This window comes from Equus quagga, chromosome 2 (assembly GCF_021613505.1).
Source record: "Equus quagga isolate Etosha38 chromosome 2, UCLA_HA_Equagga_1.0, whole genome shotgun sequence".
Lineage (NCBI taxonomy): Eukaryota > Metazoa > Chordata > Mammalia > Perissodactyla > Equidae > Equus > Equus quagga.
In genome coordinates, this window is record NC_060268.1 from 41,503,115 (window position 1) to 41,523,398 (window position 20,284).

At 41.9% G+C, this 20,284-nt stretch overlaps 1 protein-coding gene across 3 annotated transcripts in view; it reads left to right on the forward strand.

Moving 5' to 3' along the window:
* The first annotated feature begins 6,403 nt into the window (after window positions 1-6,403).
* Window positions 6,404-20,284, forward strand: part of TRIM69 (tripartite motif containing 69) — a 49,042-nt gene continuing 35,161 nt past the window's right edge. For all 3 annotated transcript variants that reach the window (XM_046655496.1, XM_046655497.1, XM_046655500.1), the window contains exon 1: window positions 6,404-6,541. The gene's annotated coding sequence lies outside the window, so the exon portion shown is untranslated. The remainder of the gene's footprint in view (window positions 6,542-20,284) is intronic.

A 20,284-nucleotide genomic window follows, 5' to 3' on the forward strand; every position in this document is an offset into this window, starting at 1 on the left:
ATTTAACAGTAATAGATAGACTTTGGGTGAAAAATACTAGATTTTTAAATTCAAAGCATAGGTTATACATGATAACTAGCTTTGTGCATTTGTTTATTTGATCAAGAATTTGAGTTAGGTAGTGCTAGGTACTGACAAGATGAATAAAACACAACATGGCTCTCAAATTGCTCAGTTTAGGAGAGGGGCAGACGTGCACTCTATCAATGAAAATACATCCCGATAAAGAGTGTGGCACAGGTATGCCCAAAGAACTAGGTGATAGGAAAATGTGTTCAAGGGATGACAAAAAACTTTAGGTAGGTGTTCGGGAAGCCATTTGCTTGAGCTGAGACTTGGTGGGTAGTAGTTCTCCTAATCGGTGAGTGGGGCCTGAGCTTTCCAGGCAGGGGGGCAAATTGTGAGAAGTACAGAGGTATGCCAAGTGTGGGTAATTCCAAACAGTAAAGCAAGAGTACCTAGGGGAAGACTTGTAGGCACTCAGCTGAGCAGATTGAGGGGCGACTGACTTAGAGCAGTAACTCTCCACTCTGGATGCACATTAGAATCACCTGTGAAACTTACTGAAAAATACCAGTTCTAAAAAATAAAGTCTATTTAAAAAACCCCCGCTTCCCAGGCTCCAATGCAGACCAACTAAATCACAATCTCTAAGTATGGAGCCCTGATATCAGTATTATTATTATTATTATTAATTATTATTAAGACTTTATGTTTTTAGAGCAGTTTTAGGTTCACAGCAAAACTGAAGGGAAGGTACAGAGATTTCCCATATAGCCCCTGCCCCGCCATGCATAGTCTCCCCCGTTATCAACACCCCCGTCCAGAGTGGTACGTTTCTTAGAACTGACAAACCTGCATTGATACACCATAATCACCAAAGCCCATAGTTTACATTATAGTTCACTCTTGGTGGTGAATGTTCTATGGTTTTAATAAATGTATAATGATATGTATCCATCATGGTATCAGAGTATTTCACTGCCCTAAAAATCCCCTGTATTCTGCCTATTCATTCTCCCCAACCCTGCCCCAACCCCTGGCAACCATTGATCTTTTTACTGTCTCCATAGTTTTGCCTTATCCAGAATGTCATATAGTTGGAATCATACCATATACAGCCTTTTCCTATTGGCTTCTTTCACTTAATAATATGCATTTAAGTTTTTTCCATGTCTTTTCATGACTTGATAGCTCATTTCTTTTTAGCGTTGAATAATATCCCATGGTCTGGATACACCACAGTGTATTATCCATTCACCTACTCAGGACATCTTGGGTGGTTCCAAATTTTAGCAATTATGAATAAAGCTGCTATAAATATTGTGAGCATGTTTTTTGTGTGGACATAAGTTTTCACAGTATTGTTTTTAAAAATCTCTAGCTAGGGGCTGGCCCCGTGGCCGAGTGGTTAAGTTCGCGCGCTCCGCTGCAGGCGGCCCAGTGTTTCGTTGGTTCGAATCCTGGGCGCGGACATGGCACTGCTCATCAGACCACGCTGAGGCAGCGTCCCACATGCCACAACTAGAAGAACCCACAACGAAGAATACACAACTATGTACCAGGGGGCTTTGGGGAGAAAAAGGAAAAAATAAAATCTTAAAAAAAAAAAGAGGATTGGCGGTAGATGTTAGCTCAGGGCTAATCTTCCTCAAAAAAAAAAAAAAAAAGAAAAGAATTAGATCTGGTATACTGACATGGAAGAATATCCATGCTATATTGCTGAAGCAAAAAAGTAGCTTCCAGAAAATATGCATTGTAAGCCATTAAATCCAAACTATATATAGGCACACACATTATATATTTGTATCACGCACAAAAGTAGGTCTGGAAGGTGACGCCCTGAACTGTTGTCAGTGGTTGCTCAAGGAAAGGGAGAGGGGTAAATAAAGAGGAGGAAGCTGACTAGTCTGCTGGAAAGTCAATTTGCTAGCAGGCATTTTCCTGAATATCGGTTGGCATTTTTCTGAAACCTTATATGTGTCTGTGAGGGGAGGGATTTTGGGGTGGGATGGGAGTGGAAGAGGAGAAGGGGATACAGGGCAGGCTGAGACCCTAAGCAGTGGTGTTTCCTTCCTGCTGCTCACCTGGGCCAACAGAGGGCCTGTGTCCCGCCCTTCTAAACGCTGGGGAATGTGGCAGCTGAGCTAACCACCACCTCCCATGGCCTGGCCGAATGGAAGGAGGGTGGAACCCACAGGGCTCTCCCACTCTCCAAGGTAGAGGACTGGTCTCACCCCAGACTATGTTGGTGAAAGGGCGCAAGGAAGCTGTCTCTCAGCCTGGGGCAAATATACCATTTGAAACATTGTTTGGCTAATGGATACATAAAAATTTTCTTTTAGAAAATTGATTTTAGGATTGTTCCAAAATTCTCTTCCTCCTCATCAAATAATGAATGTAAAAAAATTCATAAACCCCTGCAATCTCCTATGACAGAGGTTACCCCCTTTTGGACCCCATTGGATTCTCTCAGTGTGTACCTATTACTCTCCATTTTATATTATGGCTACTTTTAAAATTTAATCTTTACTAAATAGTTCTCCTTGCATTTCCTCATGATTTCCCTTTTAGAAGAATTCAGGAATGTCCGAGAAACCAGAGAAAGACAGCATATGATTTGATGCATGTTCTAGAACTACAGCGACAGCCTGAGAGGACCCCATGTCTTAACAGATCAAAAGGAGTGATAGTGAGAAAAAGCTGCAAGGTAGGAGCTATTGCTTCAGATAATTCACCAAGGTGAAGGGGAAAAAAACGCATCTGGAAGAGAGAGTCCAAAGAAATACAGAAATGCAAGTTAGAATTCAGCAATTTTAACCTCGAATTGCTCTGTTGATCCAAGGACCTACAAGGAAACATCGAGATGAGACTGTGACTGTAGCTCAGTAGCTTGTGTGTCATAGTCCTCAAGAATGGTGCTCCGATCTTTGCAGCCATGGCAGTCATCCTGCTCATCCCCCCTTGCAGAGCCTCAGCATTTGCCTGTCTCAGGCACTCCATGCTGAGGTGCTACCATTTTCAGACACTTTTAAACAAACTATATTAGCCTTTTTACTTTTTTTTTTCTCTCACTCTCTCTAAGCAGATACGCCCACAGGAAAAAGTCCCAGGTATATACACAACAACCTCTTAACAATGTTTACCCTGGGGAAGGAGCTAAGATGGCAGGATAAAGATGAAGGCAGACTTTTTAAATATTATTCTACATACTTCTTTATGATGTGAATTTTTATGACTTTTATTATTTGAGTATAGTTCATTATTTTAAAAATAGAAAGTTTATATAGGCAGAAAGGAAAAAAAACCTTGTTAATTCCACCACCCAGACATAACCACTTATCAGCGTTCATTTTGGTGTGGTTAGCTTTTCTGGAGATTTTTATTTTTTATTCTGTCTTTTAAAAAATGGTCATTATTATTATTATGTTTATTTAAAAAGCTTTTAAAATAATTTTTATGTCTCACTTTTTTTCACTATCCCTAATGAAAACATGGTATAAATGGAAACAATACAGAGAACTGGCAAATGTTTTTTCTAATTTTTGTCAACAAACCACTATCCCAATATCTTTGGGCTGTTGCTTTTTACTTGTATTTCTTATATTGTAAACTCTTGAGGCAAAATTCAAGGTCTTTCTTTAATAAAATAAACATTTTGTCTGTGATGCCATTAAGGTTTTAGGGGCAAAAATTAGCCTTATGTCTCATTGGACTCTAGGCTTTTAGAAAAAAAAATTGAACACTAACATTTGGGTCCTAGATATCTTACAAGAAATGAATTATCTGTGAGTACCTTGATTAGGAACTTCACACATTAAAAACTATTCTGATACTTTGGAGAGTTATAGAAAGGGCTGATCAAAAAAAAATCCCTAGTAAATATAATTTAAAATAATAGTTTGATCATGTATTAAGCACTTACTATGTGTTAAGTCTCCGAAACTAGGGAGATATTTATATTTCTATAGCACACACACCCAACTGAAAACCACAGTGATGTGCAGGCTTCCCCTCCCCCATAGGCCACTTCCTCTTTTTACTGTTTACACTTAGGAAAAACAGAGAGCACTTTTGCTGCCACACAATGCTAGAGTGTTATTTGAAGTAGTTTTCTAGGTATCCTTAGCTGCTTGCAAGTGTACATGCCATTTTCATCATCTGAAGAGTCAGTGAGTGTCTTAGCTCGAGTTCTTGCAGAAGCAGGCTCTGAGCCAAGGATTTCCAAGTGACTTATTAAGAAAGAGTGGGGGATGAAGGATAGAGAATGGGAAGAAACCAAGTGGGTGTGTGGTTTCCTATGTCCCGCACTCTGCCTATTCCCATGGGAGCTCTAGAACAAAGGAACATGCCTCACAGTCGGTCCTGCCTCGTAGCAAAGGAGCTGGGCTTTGGTACTCCACATCAGCCAGTCTTTGGCTACAGGCTGCCCAGGAGTGTAAAGTGGGGTGAAACATTAAACTCCAAGGTATGTCCAGCTCTCTCCAGTGCCTGAGAGTAATCTCCAGGTCTAGGAGTAATATGCAGGTGGTAGCTGTTTAGAAGCAAAATATGAAAAAGCTGGGGATGGGCTTGTAAAGTCTGGGTGGGGCGTGAGTCTGCTACTGCGAGTTTCCTGTTAACTTCCTCTGCTGGGTCCACAACATATGCTATCTCAAACTTCCGTTAAAGGTTCAAAGTTTCTCAGGGGCTAGCATTAAAGTGTGAATGCCACTGCACTCAGATCTGAATTTGAATCCTAATTCCACAAAAGAAACTGGAAAAGTCATATTACTGGCTTGACTCACCATATCCATAAAATGGGATAATTATTCCTACATCATAAGGTTATTTCATTTACTCACTCAATCATTCGTTCAATAAATATGGAGTGTCTCCTCTGCACCAGGCACTGTTCGAGGGTCGTTCTGAGGAGGCGATGGTGACAAGAACAACTCTGTAAAACGTAAAGCTCCAGGCGACTGCTTTTACTTCCAGTGGTTATTTATTTTCACAGCTCACAAGAACAAATAAAACTACTTACAACCACAGCAAGGAGATACAAGGGAAAACTTCTTGGTACTGAGCTGGTGAAAAAAAGAAACTATGGAAGAATTCCTTTTCCTAAAGGGCTGTGGGTCAAAGACAGTTCTCATTCACTCTGGATAGTTCCTCCAAAGGTGAGCCTGCAAGCAGAGCTCTCTCCTGACAGTCTCAGGATTTCCTCAGAGAATTCAGTCTAATTGCATTTTCAGGAGCTTCTAGTCCCACCTCTGTCACAGGTTATCATCTTTCAAATCTCTTAAGCTTTCCCAGCGTCAGTTTCCTTACCTGTAAAATGAAGAGTTCTCAGCCACCAACTAGTGATGGCACAGTAAGCAGGTCGCTTGTGTACTGAAGCTGTGTCTGCTAGATTTGTAGGATAGGGAGTCAGTATTCAAGCTCAGGCTTGGTAGATTGAGGTGGGCACGGTGCCCAGGACCCCAGTGTGGATTAGAGGTTTCAACTCCAAACAGATCCAACACCTCCCCAGAGCCTTTTTTCCCCAACACCTCATTATAACAACTTCTACTTTTGGTGCCCCTTTTACTAATTTGATCATGAAAGCTAAGCAATTTAGTATGTGAATGCTCTAGCCTGCCTGTACTGGTTGGGGTAAAGAAGTGCCACATGCTTGCACCTGACCTAGGATCTTCGGGAACCATGACATTGAAGATTGAGAGTTGTGCTCTATTGATGGTTCAGATTCAGATATGGTATTGCCAGCTGTGGTGTGATTCTCTTAAACGGTGAAAATCTCTAGGTAAAATTCCAAAAACAAACAAAAAACAAACCAAAAATACAACTTCCTTTGAGTCACCTGGTAGTTGCATTCCTGGAAAATTCAGTGTATCTGGGCCTGTTATAGTAAATGGCCAATAAGTATTCAAGGAATAAATTAATTGAAAAATAGAACACGTTTTTACATGTGATTGTAAAGCCCAGATAATAAGCAGGTTTTTCATACATGGGGGGGGGGGGGGGGGGGGAGAGAGAGGCAGGCAGAGAGAGAGAGAGACAGAGAGAGTCTCTGTGTGTAGGCAGGGGCCCCTGGCCCTCAGCTCCTAAATACCTGTAGTGACTCCATCATTGGAACAACCAAAAATAGCCCTATTAATTTCCAAAATTTCTAGAGGCATATTGCCTTCTTTGAGAACCACTTTTTTAGAGAGTGAGGAGTTGCTGATCTAATGACCAGGGGAGGAAAAAAAAAAAAACCCAGAATCCACAACTGGCCCTTCCCCTTTCTCGGAAAACATGAGACTGGAGAAAAACGAAACTTAGGACGGGAAATCCCCTTTTCTAACCTGGAACAGCGCTTTCTGCCCAGAGACTAGTGACCTGCCACCACGGGCTCGCGTTTTGATTGGGCAGTTGAGAAACTAAAATAGCGGGTTAAAAGGAGGGGAAAACCCCAGGGCTCTCCACCGTGGGGTCGGTGGGAAGACGCGCCGCGACTCCCGCTTGGTGACCTTGGCTCTGTTCTTCGCTGGGCGCCGCCGCCAACCTGGGCGTGTTCACGGTTGAGTACCCTCTCCCGCGCCGCCCCCTCCTTCTGCTTCTCCCTCTCTATCCACAGGCTCTCCCTGGCCCTGCAGCTCCTGGTTCCTCCTGCCCGGCCCAGTGTAGCCAGGCATTCGGGTTCGGCTCGCTTAGACTCCGTCCAGACCGGACGGCAGAGGAGAGGCCGGAAAGTGGCGCGCCGCTGGAACGCACGCTTCCTGGTCTCTTCTCGCTGGATAGCTACCCCGGCAGGACTAAGCTCGAGGGGACAAAATATCTAGGTCATTGATGAGTTGGGGTCGGGGGTGGTGGGCACTGCTTTCTGGGGCTGCCCTGTTTCGTCCCCAGGGTTCTCTTTCCCTAGCCGCAGAGCGAAGGAGGGGCAGGCCCGTCACGAAAGGCAAATACTTGCGGGGAGTAATCCAGTGAGAGGCAGGTGTGTCTGTGGGGTCCAAGACAAGTATTACTTCGGCAAGTAGGTCTGAGCATCTGGCGGAGCGCTGAGCACCACGCCCTTCCATGATTCCTCCCATTTCCCTCTAGGGTTCCACCTTTCCCCACCAGGTTCTAGGGCTGTGTCTAAATCTAGATGGTCTCATACTGCTTTGTGTAACATTTCTATGGCAGCTTATGCATTTGTTTTTGTGAATGCTTTATTGAAATATAACTTATAAACCATACAATTCATCTGTTTAAAGTATACAATTCAGTAGATTTTAGTGTATTCACAGAGTTGTGCAACCATCACTTCAATTTTCGAACATTTTCATCACCCCTAAAAGAAGCCCTGCACCCAGTAGCAGTCACTCCTCATTTCTCCCCATCCTCCAGCCCTAAAGAACCACTAATCTTTCTGTCTCTATGGATTTGCCTATTCTTGATATTTCATATAAATGGAACCATACAGTATGTGGTGTTTTGTGATTGGCTTCTGTCACTTAAAATGATGTTTTCAAAGATCATCCAAATTATAGCAACTATCAGCACTTTATTCCTGTTTATTGTGGAATATTCCACTGTATGGATTATACCACGTTTTGTTTATCCATTCGTCAGTTAATGAGCATTTGGGTTGTTTCCACTTTTTGGCTGTTATGAATAATACTGTTATCAACATTCATGTACAAATTTTCGGTTGTGGACATAAATTTTCAGTTCTTTTGGGTATATACCAAAAGTGGAATTGCTGGGTTATATGGTAACTATATGTTTAGCCTTTTGAAGAACTGCCAGACTGGTTTCCAGAGCTGCCACACCATTTTATATTCCCACCAGCAGTGTATGAGAGTCCCAACATTCTACATTTTCACCAACACTTGTTATTATCTGTCTTTCTATTATAGCCATCCTAGTGGGTATGAAATGGTATCTCATTATGGCTTTGATTTGCAGTTCCCTAATGATGACCAATGATTTAAAAATTATTTTAAATATATTTAAATTACAGAATAATTGTTTTTTTTGAAAGATTGGCACCTGAGCTAACAACTGTTGCCAATCTTTTCTTTTTTTTCTGCTTTTTCTCCCCAGATCGCCTCAGTACATAGTTGTATATTTTAGTTGTGGGTCCTTCTAGTTGTGGCATGTGGGACGCTGCCTCAAGGTGGCTTGAGGAGCTGTGCCATGTCCGTGCCCAGGATCCAAACCGGCGAAACCCAGGGTGACTGAAGCGGAGTGGGCGAACTTAACCACTCCGCCACAGGGCTGGCTCCATACAGAATAATTTTTTTTTTTAAGATTTTATTTTTCCTTTTCCTCCCCAAAGCCCCCCGGTACATAGTTGTATATATACAGTTTTTTAGTTGTGGGTCCCTCTAGTTGTGGCATGTGGGATGCCACCTCAGCATGGCCTGTCGAGTGGTACCATGTCCGTGCCCAGGATCCTAACTGGCAAAACCCTGGGCTGCCTAAGCAGAGCGCATGAACTTACCCACTCGGCCACTGGGCCGGCCCCCAGAATAAATTTTTAAAAGGGTTAATATGCTGAGGTTTTGAGAAGTTTGTCTAGGCCACATGCCCAAAAGTCATAGAGTCTAGACTCAAACCAAGTCTCTCTATGGCGAGGGCTTGAACTCTAGCCCCTCTTTCCTAGCACAGAGTCTGGGATAAAACTCTCAAAACTTCACTTGCTGCCTCTATGAGAAAGGGAATCTTGGGCAAGATGAACCTCTGTGTAGACTGATTCATTTCTTATTTGCTATAAGAAACTCAAATGTGCAAAGAGCTTTTTGGTCTCTCCATTTTCACTTTGTAAAAAATAAGTGTTTCCTTGAGATCCTCATAATGGATCTTGGATGAATCTGGCTCTCATACACCCTTTCTCAGTGTTTAGTGACTGTGCTTCTCTTCATGTCAGTGCCCCTTGGGTTTGTCCTTCCCCTCACTACCACCAGGACATGAAATGAGGAGGGACACAAAGTTTAAATTTTGATTAAATGCATAACTATCAAAAATTCTGAGTACACATTTTTCTCTATATATCTATACACTTTATATTACTATCAAGCTTATTTTAAATATTACTAAAGCTTAATTTTTCTCTCATTTTTTTTTTCAGTTAGAAATTCAGATTGAGCTGTCTCATAAGTGGCTCCCAGAAGTCTCACTCCCCAACCCCGGGGGAGTGTAGGAGTTGTGGAGGTGGAGACAGGACTGGAATCAGAATCAGAGTTCAATATACGGGAGAAGTTGGGCTCTACATTCTTATGTAAGAATCATATCAGAGAGTGACTGACCCACAGCTGTGAGACACTGAGGACTTTGACACTCACTGTAAACTCTGGCATGGGTCACTTGTTTCTCTGAAGGCTGGATCCAAAAAGCACAATGAATACAAGAATGGGCTATGGTAGCATGGTGAATTCCAGACAAGCCCGAGAATTCCATACAGCTGGAGAAAGAGGCCCAACTCCTCAGACAGTCTTGGAAGCAGAACTGATAGAACTTGGGGAAAGTGATGAAGTAGTTGACCTCACCTGTGAGTCTCTAGAACCTGCAGTGATTGACCTAACTCACCAGGACTGTGTTGTGATTACTGAAGAAAGGAGGCGGCCAAGGGGAAACACAAGGTCACTCCAAGGCCAAACTGGCAGCTGTGTGGTGAGCAGTGATAAGGAATTGATGAGGGACAGAGATGTATATGTGACCCACAGTGCCTACCATAATGCCCTGGAAGAAGAAACTTTAAGTTGCACACTACCTGGTTATATCCAGTGTCGAATTTGTATGGATGGGTACTCGGAGATTGAATTGAGTAGACGGCACATCTACTCTACAGACTGTGGCCACATCTTCTGTAGTCAGTGCCTCTGTACTTCCCTTAAATATACTAAAACTTGCCCAGTTTGTTTGAAAAAAATTGGCTGCCGTCAGTACCATCGTATTTATTTATGATGTGTATGTACTGTGTTGCTCAGGACAGACAGAACCCCCAGCTGGACTTTCCCATGTCCTTGTGGAGAAACTATGGATTGCTGGCATCCAATGCGCTGAGCTCAGAAAGCCTGATTTAAAAAATTGCTCTCTGGAGTATATTAAAAATGCTTTCACTTCTCACACACGATTAGACTGCTTTTTTGATGCCTTTGCTTTCATGCTGCAGGGCTGGACTTTGGTTGTCAGTGTGCCAGAGACTGGTGGTTATCCTCAAAGCAATTTTTCCTTTCTTTTTCATAGTAATCAATTTTTAATTGGCCACATGTGGGCATTTTGGATCATGTAAACAAATAAGGGCAACATCCTAGATGGGGTACATGGAAGGAAGCTGGGAGACTGACAAGTTTGCAAACCAGAGCCACCATGCAAGTTTGGACTGTTACTTGAGAGATAAATAAACTGCATTCTTGTTTAAGCAACTATTATTCTGGGTCTTGTTGAGAGCAATGGAATCTTTATTTTAGTTAATGGACCAGGAAGGGTGCTGTCTCTGGGTTTCTCTGGATTTCCTTATTCCACTGGAGTAGAAGGAAGTCAGTCCTTTCTGACCACCTCTACCAACCAGCAGGGTGGAGGTGGGTATATGGGCAGGTGCCATGTCCTGCTGGGACTCCTAGTGGACTTTGAGGCCAGCCCAAGGAGTTGCCTAGGCACACTGGAATCTAGAGTTGTGGTTCTGTACTTTCTGACCTGTCAGGCCAGAGGGGGCTGCCTTCACCCTGGCTTTACAGGTGTGCCTGCCTTCCAGCACACTGGTAGTTAATCCACAAGTTGGCATGCTTCTCTGTGAACAGACACATCACTGCATTGCCATCCCAGCTGCTCAAGCAGCCTGGCTGAGTCACCGGCCTTGAGAAGACCTCCTCACCACCCTCCCACACACACACACTAGCTCTTTTTTCTTTTGTAGAGAATCACATAGCATTCACAGTTCAGCCTGCATGTTAGAATCGGAGAGGACGAGATTTCTATGGTGCTTTCTCCCTTTCCCTCTGAATGAAATGAGTAAAACTTGTCCCTTACTTACAATGGTTGTAGCAGTGTTGCTGTCTTCCATGGAGGCTCAGCTGTGCCAATGGAACGGTGCCCATCCCCACGTTATGTCTGTCTCCACACTGCATTCTCTGGAATGTCTCATACCACAGACCTAAATTGCTTGACTTGGCACAGGATATACAAGATAAATGTGGTATACTCCCTTCTGTGGGTTCTTTTGTATGTTCCAAAATGAAATGAGAAAAAAGAACATGAAAATGAAAAAAAAATTTCTAAATATTGTCTTTCTACATTTCAATAGATCATCTTGTGCATCCCACTTTGGAGACTATTAATTTCTCTGTGACATAGCACAGTGTATTACACACTTGGCTAACGATCAGAACACCTGAAGTGCCTATTAAATACAGATTCAGCTACTGCATGTCTTGTCTGTGTGATCAGGATAAAGAGCATACTCTCTCCAGTTCACCAGCAGCCTGCAACACTCCCTATCGTATTCTACCCAGTCCACTGCATATTGACCTTACCTGCCAAGCTCATGTGGACATTTGAGGGTTTTTTTTTTGACATTTGAGGTTTTGATCTCTGTTTTAGGGGAAAAAAATAGAGAGGATTGTGACTTTTAAAAAAAATAGATAAATTTTACAGACAGCAAAATGCACTGATCTTAAGTGTATAATGAGATGAGTTTGGGCAAATATATACTTGCATGTGACCCACACCCCAATTAAAATATAGAACAATTCTGGGGCTGGCCCGGTGGCCGAGTGGTTAAGTTCGCGCGCTCCGCTGCCCGCAGCCCAGTGTTTTGTTGGTTCGAATCCTGGGCGCGGACACGGCACTGCTCATCAGACCACGCTGAGGCAGCGTCCCACATACCACAACTAGAAGAACCCACAAGGAAGAATATACAACTATGTACCGGGGGGCTTTGGGGAGAAAAAGGAAATAATAAAATCTTTTAAAAAAAAAATATAGAACAATTCTATCATTCCAGAAAGTTCCCTTATGTCCCGTTCTAGTCAATCCCTATCCCCCACAGGCAACCACTGTTTGGATTACTATCACCATAGATATGTTTGGGGACACTAACTTTTACTTCATTGTCTAGCCCAGCTCATCAGGGAGGAAAACTTGACAGGAATTTGGAGTATAAGCACTAGGCAGGGTTCAAGGATTTGTTTAGTGGGAGCATGACTTATCTGTCTTAACAATTGAAGCAAGAAGGCATTAATAATGACATCTGCTATTTATTAAGCGATAGCTATGTTTCAGGCACAGTACGAGGCACTTCACACATCACAGGCAGTCAGGGCATATACCTAGGCAAGAGCAGGAACCCAACAGGATGTAAGAACAAAAGAGAGTTGCCACAGGGCACGTGAACGTGAATAATTTGACCGACTGCTGTGCAGGGCTATGGAAAGAAGTGAGAACTAAAGCTAGAAAAGAAGATTGAGGCCACACCGTGAGTACAGCATTGTGTGCTGTGTTATGGAGTTTAGACTTTATTCTACAGGTGCTAAGGAGCCATTAAAGGCTCTGGAGGAGTACCTTCAGAGAAAGATTCTTAAGGATTCAGGATGCTTTCAGGGAAGGCTAAAGATCCTGTTTGAAATTTGGGGGTGGGGGGTGGGATATGGAGGTGGAATTAGGAAGGAAAGATCCTGGTGTTGATTTTCCTCTTAAAATAGAAGTGAATTTTATGAAATGTATAAGAAAAAGGATGAAACATCCTTGGTCTGAGAAATTTGCTCCTGCACTGGTCCTCTCCTGCCCTCAGAGGTCTAATCGTTTCATTTCAGCACAGCCAGCAGAGCTGTGCAAGCCTTTTAAGCTGTGGCAGCTCCTGGGAGATCGTTGTTCTGAGGTGGCAATGACAGGAGTCCAGGGGGACAACTGTGGCAATTTGGATTTAGCTGTCGGGTACCTTTTTGGAAAGGTGGAGGCTCATTTGGCCAGAGTAAAAATGGGATTAGGAGAGGTGGACAATCAAATTTATCCCCTTGATGCCTGATCTAGTTTCAGACCAAGTTAGCCCCACAGTGAGATAATCTGGCAGTTTTCACTTGTCGTTTCCTGATGTTCTCTGAAGTTACAGCAGAGAATGAGAGCCAAATTTATTTAGCTGTAATGTCTGGATTTCATCAACCACAGATTGAAACTAAGCTGTTCAAGATAGGGGTTAAGAGAGACAGAGTGAAGGAGTCAGATCCACCTTTGAGCAAGGATGGGTCTTTCTCTTGTCTGGTCTACACTGAATTCATTCCTCATGCAAATGTCAAGTGCACCTGCCAAGAGAAAGAAGTTACTCTCCAACGACCTAAAATTGTTATGAGGGATAAACTTTTAGGTCCTTTCCTTAGCCACATCAATTAGGTCCTACGGATTTGATATTAAAATCTGCATACTGGGATGGTCAGGGAATGTTATTAAAGCTCTCATTGGTGGCACCTTCTGTGAGACCTCTGCACAGCGTGGTCTCCGAGACAGTAGTTTCCCTGCAGTGAGAGCAGGGAGCAGCAGCAGCGCTTGCACAAATGCACACGCACTCCCAAGGCGTCTTACTTACTGGCTTCCTTGGGCTTTCAGGACAGCCTCACAGATACTTAGGACCAGTGAGAGCCTCAGGAAGGCACAGGCCTTTATCTGTAAGCCCTGCTATCCTAGCGCCCTACCATCCTGGACTCCTCCAGTAACCTCTGGCTGGGCTGGGATCTGAGGCTAGCAGGCAGGAGGGACCTACTGGGTAGTTCTAAACAAGGTATTCCTGGGTGGGACAGCAGGCTCCTCTGCCAGCCTCACTTATAACAGTTTTACACACTGTTAATATGTAGTATTTTGAAAGCAAAACATGTTGTTTTCTTCTTCTTTCATCTCCAGTTTCATGGCATTATGCAGGTGGGTTTCTGACTTTGACAAAAGCTTTTTGTTTCACTATCCAGGGACTATTTACAGACAGCTCTAACATAATACCCCTAACTGTATGGGGGATAATAATCAGCGTAGCAGCCCCCTTAGCTTTCAGCAGGCAAAAAGATTCTATGGGGCATACTCTCTTCTCCTGTGGAGTGGCATGAAGAAGGCACGTGACCCCAGGTGTGGCTCTGCCCACATCACTGACTCTCTAAAGGGAGAGCAGAGGGGCTGCCGGTGTGGTGTGACAGGACAGAGGCAGTCAGTTACCCACACCACTTGGCTTCTCTGCCAAGAAGAGAGCCTTTAGAGGAAGAACTTCTCTTCCTTTCCTCCGAACCAGCCCAAGCCACAGAAACAGCAACTGCTCTATTCTCCAACCAGAGGAGAGAAAGTGCAGTGCATTGCTGGGCACGGGCCACTCCTTAATTCACCCACTCATTTGCTCATTTACTTGGTACTTACTAAATTTTGCTAGTGTGGTAGGCCTGTGTAGTTCAAAAGATGAACAAGACAGTCCTTTTCTCCAAGAAGCTCACAGCTAGTGGGAAAGAGATGTGAAAAGAAATAGGAATAATACAATGAAAAAAATAATGCAGTGCAATAAAAGCTATGACAAATATCTGCTGGGTGCTGCCGAAGCATAAAAGAGTAAATAACTCTGACTTCTCAGTAACTTCCTTAGAGTCTGGAAGATGGGAAATTGAACTTTTAATTTATATTCAGCTCCATTGGAGTCCTTAAAGATTAATAACTACTTATTTCTCTTGTTATAGTTCAAGATAGAAAGTTAATTTGAGGAAGCAGAAGTTTTGTAAACTATTTACTATAGCAGTGTTAGTGCAATAACAATGATAACAGCTATTACCGTTTATTGGGTGCTCCCTATGTGCCAGGTACTGTTAAGCATTTTACATACATCATCCATTTAATCCTCACAACAATCTTATGAGGTAAATATATTTTTAAATTTTTTAAAACATTGCCACCCCCCCTTTTTTTTTTGAGGAAGATTAGCCCTGAGCTAACATCTGCTGCCAATACTCCTCTTTTTTTTTTTTTGCTGAGGAAGACTGGCCCCGAGCCAACATCCATGCCCATCCTCCTCCATCCTATATGTGGGACGCCTGCCATAGCATGGCTTGCCAAGTGGTGCCATGTCCGCACCCAGGATCTGAACCGGTGAACCCAAGGCTACCAAAGCGGACCATGTGCACCCAACCACTGTGCCACCGGGCCGGCCCCCTAATGAGATAAATATTATTGTCTCTATTTTATATATGATAAAATTGAGGCTTGGAAAAGAAAAGTAACTTTGGTTTATGACTTTGTTTTTGCTTTTTTTCCCTACCAATTATATGGTAAAACTAGGTATGTGTAGTTTCTTAGACACCACTGTCCACTGCTTCCCTCCAACTTTGTTTTTAAAGAGTACACTAAAAACCTGAACTGCCCCTTCGTGAAATTTGGGACCTCTTGCCATAGAGGTTTTGGAATCACAAACTTTAGAGGTGGAAGGGGAGTCTTAGGAATTCACATTTTACAGATGGAGGAACTGAGGCCCAGAGAAGTTAAAGGTCTTAGCCAGGGTTACTCAGTGCTGTGGTGGAGACAAAGCTTCTGTCTTTTAGGCCAGGATTCTCACCACTGGACTGAAGGCTTGAGAATGTGCTGACTCGAGGATTTAGTACAATTGTCTTTACTAAATGTTGTTAAACATTGTAGCCAGCAACAAAAATATTCAAGATAAGTTTTTTACTTAGGGACATAGTTTCTAGGTGATCATCAGCATTTCATAGCCATTTATCTGACAAGGAATTTGACTCAATGAATGCCATGTACTGTCAAGGTGAGAAAGACACAGCACTACCTAGCAGTTGTTCGCAATTTAGTGAAAGGGCAGACATGCAATCAAATAATTAAAATAATCATGTACAGGCATGTACAAAGATCTGGGGTGCTAATAGAAATGTATAAATCTGTGGTTATTAACTGGGAGTGCGTCCCACCCCTATGCCCTCAGCATATATTTGGCAATGTCTGCAGACATTTTTGATTGTCACAAACAGTGGGATGCTACATCTAGTGTGCATCTAGTGAGCAGAGGCCAGAGAAGCTGTTAAGCATCCTAAAATTCACAGGACAGTCCCCACAACAAAGACTTGCTAGCCCAAAATGTCAGTAGGGCTGAGGTTGAGAAACTCTGCTGGCAAAATATTTTCTACAAAGGATGGGGGAGGGAGGGTAAAGCTTGGGGGCATGGTTATGGAAGAGTTTACTGAAGAGATAATGATTGGGGTTTAGGGAGCGAGGATCCCCGCAAAGGTACAACATGGGCAAAGCCACAGAAGCATGGCATATTTGGGTAATCCCAAACACCCAAGGAAGAGTTGTGGGCATTAAGGCTGGACAGCTAGGCAGGAGCTAGACATTCAAGAAAATATACTGAGTTAGAGAAATTACTGTAAGAAAAGCTGTTTGGTTCTGTGATGGCTATTTATAGGTCACTCAGGAGCACAGTCTAGGTATGTATCTCTGTGAGCTAAAGCTAAAACTGCTGAAGAAAGCTGTTTGAAATGAGGCTTTCCTGATCTTGCATCCTTAAGGCCTGGAGTTTTCCAGGCATTTGTTACTTTCTCAGAGATAGAGTCGGGGCCATTTCAGTGGAATGTGAGCTCTGAGAGGTGGAATTGTTCTCTGTGAAAGACACTTAGCTGGTGTCTCAATGCTGTGATGGGATCACGAGCAGAGATGAGGTGGTGATTTCTCATGCATTAGGCTTATAGGCTGCTCATGATGTTTATTTCCTCTTTTGTAAGCACCCTAGTTCAGAAACTGGAATATGTGAACCTTAAGATTAGACTGCCACCTCAATCCTAAATGAGGTGCCTCCCTCTATACCCACAAACAAGGGTGGGCAGGTAGGCCATTCCAGTCAGTGTTTCTCTTTCTCTTAAGCTAATGATGATCAAAGCAACTGACAAACTGTCACGGAATCTACCAGACCTCACACTGGCCTTGCCCCTTCTCCCCAGCTTCTGAACTTTTCCTCCTTCTGTCATGCTCTGAGCCCATTCTTAGCAAACAACAAGGTCTTAGACTGCTGGTCTGCAGCCATCCTGGGCCTGTTGAGCTCTGGTTCAAGTGCCTGCCTCTGCCCCCTGGTGGCCTGATGATAGAGCTTAATGGAGGTGAGTTTCCCTTTTCTAAGTCAGCTGATTTTTCTAGGCATAATATAGAAAGCCCAATCATAGAAAAGGGTAAGGATTTTAGAGGATGAAAGGAAATTCAGGGAAATATTTAACTTGTGACAGCTTATAGCTTCTATAATCTCTCCAGGCCTTGGAACAACTGAGAATATTAGATAAGAGAGGTTGGTAGGAAAGTAATGAAACTCACGATAAACTTTTGAGAGAAATTAAACTAAATGCTACACAAAAATTTACTTTCCTTATTAATGTAATCACTTTCTTTTAGATTGAAAACATTTATTATATATAACTTGGTTTGCTCATTATACTCTCACATTTGATAATTTGTATTTAAAGTGGAGTTGATTCTCACAGAGTTAAATGTTTTCTTTTTTTTTGAGGAAGATTAGCCCTGAGCTAACATCTGCTGCCAATTCTCCTCTCTTTTTTTTGCTGAGGAAGATTGGCCCTAAGCTAACATTCATGGCTATCTTCCTCTACTCTATATGTGGGATGCCTGCCACAGCATGGCTTGAGAAGCAGTGCGTAGGTCCACACCCAGGATCCGAACTGGCAAACCCCAGGCCAAAGCAGAGCGTGTGAAATTAACCACTGCACCACTAGGCTGGCCCCAGGAGTTAAATATTTTTAACTGAATTCTTGTAAGATCTCTTCAGAGCTAAACTAAAGGAAGTTATATTCTTCTGAACTAAGTGTTTTCTTCATAGACAAAAGAAAATATTTACTATAAGAAAGCTGAAAAAAACTCACTAAAATTCATCAAGAAGAAATTTTGGCCCATGAGTCCTTGTGTTCTGAATTATCATTTCCATCTGTTTCCACTTCTTACAAGTTTAATTTAAGTAAACATATATTAATCATGAAGATCAGGTTCTAAATTTCTTGATTATGGATCTTTAGATTTGCTCTTACTCTTCTCTGTCCTTAACTGTTGAAACAAACAGAGTTTTAAGTATTTTGTTTATAATTTCTAGAGGAAAAAATAAACACTATAGCCCAGTCTTACTACACTCTTATTAAGGTGAAGTCAGTAAAAATAGACACTTTTCCATAACAGTATAAAAAATAGTTTGTGTAATAGTGAGCATTCTATTATTTCAAATGTTCAGGCAGAGGCTGGAAATGAGTGAATTAAATGACTTAAGGTCTCTTTCAACTCTGAGAAACTCTGAAAAGTCAACAAGTTCATAATCCTTCCTTCTTATGTGAAAATGGCAGGGCGCATGAAGCATGGCCATATCTTGCTCTTGCATTTGAGCCGGCTGTGCCAGATGGTTTGTCCTCTAGAGATGAATTGTATTTCTCTGCTCTTAAGGTTAATTCTTCAGAAAATCTGCCCATCAGAGTTTTAAAAAACTACTTTGAAGGAACAGAAGCTAAAAAGCAACAAATGCTCTTAAATATGCAACAAATGCCCTTAAAAAGCAACAGATCCCTGTAAATATTTTATTAACCATGATTTTAAAAATTTGCAATCCAAAATTTCTCAGGGAAAAATTATTTCTTTTGCAAGTTTCCAAGGACTTCACTGCTCTACTCCTTGCCTTTTCTCTGCTCTGTGAGAATGTGCGAGATAAGTGGAAGGAGGTTGATGTGCTTGCTTAGAAAGTGACTCCTGCCAGCCAGATGCTTTGTAAGGATGAATTATCAATCCTTGACTTGAATTTTCTCTCTCTCTGCCTTAAGGTTAGATTTTCCTTAAGGGGCTGGCAGTGGGTGTGATTTCCTAAGATTTCTAGGTAGAGAAATTTCAGAATCTACTTTGGTTTCCAATTCTATTCCTCCCTCTGGACAGTGGGAAGTTGTTCCAGCTATTTTGCCTCACAAATTTGATCCATTTAATAAATTCAATTGCACAAAACATTGACTGGTTCTCTGCTAACTCAATTATTAGGATAATGGGCTTGGGGTCAGATAAATAGTTGAAATCCAGGCTCTACCAGTTAATTACTATGTGACCTTGGCAGCTAATTGAACCTCTCTAAGCTTCAATTTCCTTGAAAATGGCATAATAATACCTATCTTAAAGGGTTGTTATGAGGATTAAATGAAATAATGTATGTAAAGCATTTTGCACAGTGAATGCTCAGTAAATATGAGCTAATATGGTGAAAATAATCCCTTGTTTTATAGCAGAAGCTATATTCTTGAAAGTCAGGGTAATTGGCAAAACCTCAATTGGCAAGATGAATTAACAGCCAAATAACAATCAATAACATTAAATACATATTTTCATACCATAAAATTCCCCCTTCCAAACTGTACAGTTCAGTGGTTTTTAGCACGGTCACAAAGTTATACAACCATCACCACTATCTAATTCTAGAGCAGTTTCATCACCACAGAAAGAAATTCCATATCCATTAGCAATCACTCCTCATTTCCCCTTTACCCAAGTCCTGGCAACCACTAATCTCCTTTAAATATATTTTAAAAACACAATGAATAAAATTCCTAAATGGCATCCATTTCCAAAAGATATTGCATTCACCAGGATGAAAAACCAGCTCTGGTAAGCAACACTTCTCTTACATTAGCCTCAGTTGGCCAGGTTCTCCCACGAGTTTTATTTTATACAGAATGTATCTAATTCTAAAGTTTTCAAGACAGCGTGATTGGCTTACAACACAATAATTTTTGTACTTGCGTATTCCCTGATGGGTTTATTTTTCTGAATTTGATCTTCTAGGCATATATGGAGAAGGTAGAGAATAAACAATTTTTTCTCTTCACTTCCACAGAATTGCTCACTCAGCTTAGTACAAAAAATAGAATAATCTTTAAAAAAATATTTTGTTATCTTTTGGTTAATGGAAGTTAAATAAATCATTATATGTAAATGAATAGTAAATTCAAAATTTTCACTGTATAACAGAACCATGGAAAATAAGACAAGAAATGTGAGTTTGCAACATGTTGTAGAGAATTCTGAATTCTGGGGCCCTTTTAAAAAAAACCACAAAGGTTATTTTGGTAGGCTATAGAGAGCAGAGAAGATTTTGGAGGCAGAAGAGGATTAGCAATTATTATTATTTCTATTATTATTAACGAGACTTTGCAATTCATTAGATGATGAGGAAGGAAGAGAATTAAACACCCAAAGACAACTCAGATTTTAAAACTGAGATATTGGTAGTGCAATAAATAGAAACAGGCAAGTCAAGAGAAGGAACTGGTTTAGGGAAAAAGATGAATTGTTT